At 42.2% G+C, this 4,032-nt stretch overlaps 1 long non-coding RNA gene across 1 annotated transcript; it reads right to left on the bottom strand.

Moving 5' to 3' along the window:
- Positions 1-1,879: 1,879 nt before the first annotated feature.
- On the bottom strand, positions 1,880-3,786 carry LOC120405743. Its single transcript, XR_005598820.1, has 3 exons — positions 3,661-3,786; positions 2,176-2,360; positions 1,880-1,972 (listed from the first exon to the last, which is right to left on the bottom strand). It is a non-coding gene; the product is annotated as an uncharacterized LOC120405743 (long non-coding RNA).
- Positions 3,787-4,032: the final 246 nt, after the last annotated feature.

Below are 4,032 nucleotides of genomic sequence, written 5' to 3' on the forward strand. Positions count from 1 at the left end.
GCTCCTGTTTTTATATTAAAATATACTGTGTCTCTAACTTTTTTTTTTAATAATTGTATGGCTCTTCTGTCTAAATTGTATCATTTATAATTAATCCTAAATTACTTTCAGGCAGAGCCGGCCACAGTATATTCCAAATAAATTAAAATGTTTTCCCCTTTCATTATGCAGGTTTTTCTCCACAGTCATAGATGTTAATTGAATGTGCCTTGAAAGTGCCACTCTGCTCTGGGTGATGTAAAAAAAAATGCTCCTTGGAATGCTATTCATATACTTCATTGCTTCTGGTAATGTCTCATTAATCCCATTGTTTGTGCTGTTGCGGCTTTCTGTGCTAGTGCTCCAGCTATCACTGGGCCTGCTACTGTTTGTCATTCCATTTTGCCCTTAAAGGCCCCGATTCAGTTGTAGACTGCAGCACATGCTTGAGGGCTTTGCTATATAGGAACCTGAGATTCCATGCCAGGAATGTGTGCAGTGCATATTAGCAGCTGAGGTCCTGATCCTGCCTTCTCTACTCAGACAAAAGTGCTATTGAATAATAAGTAATTCAGTCATGTAGTTCTGTTATTGTTTATATGGTTTAGTGGTAATCACGGCTATCCCAAAGCATAACAACAGGGTAAAAATTACTAGACCTGGCTGCAATTTTTTAACCAGAGAGTTTTCCCCAATGAAATATGGGGTTTTGTCAAAATCAAAATTTTCATAGGGAAATGTCAGTTTTCACAACATCTTATTTTCAACGGGAACAATCTACATGAAACATTTCTTTGTGAATTGACATTTTGAAAGGAAATAGTTCTTTTCGATCAAAAATGTGAAAAGGGTGAAGAGTTGTCCCCAATAAAGCACACTTCCCTCCACAGGCAAGATTCTTGCATCTCATCATTACTCTACTGTCAGCAAATAGCTGTGAAACCCACTGAGAAAGGGTGTGTCTCATCCCCCTCTGTGCTAGTCCCCTGAGTGGATGACAACCTAGTACTGCTAACAATTACTCCATTAGCTCAAGTCATGAGGTTTGTGCGGTGGATATATAGGTTCTTCTTTGAGTAGTGTCCTGCAACGAGGTACCTGTGAGGCTATTGGCTCCTCAGATACTGGTACCACTAGTAAATCTAAAGACTGAAGGGCCCAGGCTCAGAGACATCAGTACAGTCAGGGGAAAGAAGTGGTAGGGAGCATGCTAGCTCTAGTAAACGGCACCACCGGATACAATGAAAGCTTCGGTACCAAGCACTTTGGCCCCACAATAGACCAGGCCATTCATCAGAACACAGAAGACTGATTCCCTCTACATTGACAGCCTCCCCTTGGACAGTCTTAATGTACTGACTGCTACCATGGTACTGCAAGAATCCCATTTCTCCTGCTGGTCTCAGACACCAGAATCCCTTTACTCAGTATTGACATGATTTCAGTACCAATGACATCTCGCTCCCCCGAATTTCCTGCAGTACCAAAGCAATCACCCTCAGCATCCTTGACTGTTCCACCTCTATTGAGTGACGAGGACAAGGACAAGAGCTCAGAGTGATCAGAAATTCCTGCTCACATTTCCTATCACTGATCAAAGGCAAACATATAAAGATGATGGCAGACAACATAGTATGTATGTTTTACATAAATCACCAGGGAGGAGCAAGATCACCTTTCCTTTGTGCCAAGGCAGTGAAACTATGGAACTGGTACATTTGACACTGCATCAATATCTTAGCAGCCTCCCTTCCAGGCATACAGAACACTACAGCAGACACTCTCAGGAGGAATTTTTCTAACGAGCATGAATGGGAAATGGATCCTGCTATTCTCCACAGCATATTTCTGTGTTGAGTGTCTGAAAGATAGACTTGCTAGTCACAGCTCCAGAGCTGGACTGGGTCATTGTTCTCTCGGAAATGCCTCTCTCTTTCAGTGGAACACAGGTCTTCTTTACACCTTTCATCCAATTCCTCTAATATCAAAGGTCCTGCTCAAGAAAAGAAAAAGCAAGGGTTATTCTCCTAGTTTCCACATGGCCAAGACAAACATGGTTTCCATACCTTACTTAGTTAGCGATATGCCCACCAATCACTCTTCACTTAGGGTGGTTCGCCCAGGCAGCACTAAACAGTCTTGAGGCAAAGCATAAGACAGGGAGAGCACATATGCAGGCCAAATGGACACACCTACCTAAAATCTTTGATCTGAGACATCGGGACACGGATACACCTACAGTGGAGCACACAAGGGACACACATCTCGAAGAACCACAGTTACTGCACACGGTGAGCAAACCTGTCCTCCAACCCCACTGCTGAACCATGTGGGTGTCAATATGCTGCTACAGGATGGAATTTCTGTTTTTTTCAGCAGTCCTGTGGGAAAAAAAGTATGTGATCATATAAATAAAGACTGTATCATAATGCTGAATTAAGGTAGCACAGGCAAATTTTCGTGGAAATCAGGCTGCTGCCCTCCCCCCAGCCTGCTCTCTTGCCCCCTGGAATGTGCATGGCTGTAGAGGGGTGAGGGGCCCCGCTGGGTGTGTAGATCGGCCTATATAAGCAACGAAGTGTGCAAGCCTCTAGTAATGTTCTTTTAATGTAGTTCTTTGTTTGTAATAACATAGCTAATGAATGACTTGCTTACCACCTTTAGCTAGTGAAGTCTAACTGCAAAGACAAAATCATTTTATATTTCACCATCCTCTGTTAGTTCATCAATTGGATCAAAACGGAAAGAACACCTTCATTTCAGTGCTACTAATCCAGAAGTTAAAAGTGAATTGGCATCTGCCTTTAGTAAGTAAATTGATGTAATACTGTTCTCATCAATGAGTTTCATTCTGCGGTGAGAATGGCAGCCTGAACTCTGTAGTGACTCACAATACAGCTCAATAAAATGCATTGTTGGAACAGTTACAGCATTTCAGCCTTCATTTTGCTGTTAATTTATCAACTGTAAAAAAGAATCTGTTCAAGGAAATTATTTTATTGTCAGTATTGCAAAAAAAAATGAATCAACAGATACTGTTAGTAGATAAAATTGATTCATAGCTCTGGTTAAATGAACTTTGATTTTGTGATAGAGACGGCAGCTCTAGAAATGTACAAAATAACTTGCAAAATGCACATTGAGATCATTCAGCCGGGAATATGTCAGATATAACAAAGCCATGATGGTAATATCAACCCAAATAACAGCTTGTTTTTTACTGATGGCATGGGGAGGGAACAAAGAAAACATTTTTAGTGTTATTGTATTTCTTGGTTTTTCATTGTTGCTAAGTAGAAAAAGAAAAGAAATTTTACAAGAATGTTAACAAAGAAATTGAAGCTATGCTAAATTCAGGCCCTGGGTCAACAAAGCGGTCAAGCATTTACTTTACTTTAAGCATATAGTTAGGTCTATCCCTATTCAGCAAAGCATGTAAGCACATGCTTAAGCCCCTATAACTTCAATGTATGTAGCATCAAACCCACTGTTACTAAACGTTTCCATAGCTGTACTGGCTATCATTGTCAGAAAAATCTCAGGAAAATAATTTTCATCATTCTTTGTAAGGGTTTTGAGCACAGATTCTCCTACTTTTGTGGCTACACCCTGTGTTTAGGCTGGTTTAATAAAGAGTGTTCACTCCCTCTTTTGTTGAATCACCCCAGTGTCTTTATTTACAGTGCTTATGCAGTGCCCAGATCCCCCATCAGTTAGTGCCCCACAGTCCCTCCCCAGGGTCTCCTGGCCCTTGAGGCTTCCTTCTTGGCACGGAGATAGAGATACTGCCCTCCTGTCTCCTCCCAGGCTAGCCTCTGCACTGAGGTTTGCCCAAGGCTTTTACAGCCTTCTCCTGCCTCAGCCCAGCTGTCACTACTTAGCCCAGCAGGTTCATCTGAGCCAGCCCTCGTTAGGGCTTGCAGCTGGGCTCCCTGCTGAGTACCTGCATCTCTACACCTGGCCTATTGGCCAGAGAGCAGGCTGTAGCCAGCATTTTGGCAGGGCTTTAAAGGGTTTTACCCCTGCCCTGTCACAGTTTGTTAGGTTAGATTT

The sequence above is a fragment of the Mauremys reevesii genome, linkage group 5 (assembly GCF_016161935.1).
Source record: "Mauremys reevesii isolate NIE-2019 linkage group 5, ASM1616193v1, whole genome shotgun sequence".
Taxonomy (NCBI): domain Eukaryota; kingdom Metazoa; phylum Chordata; order Testudines; family Geoemydidae; genus Mauremys; species Mauremys reevesii.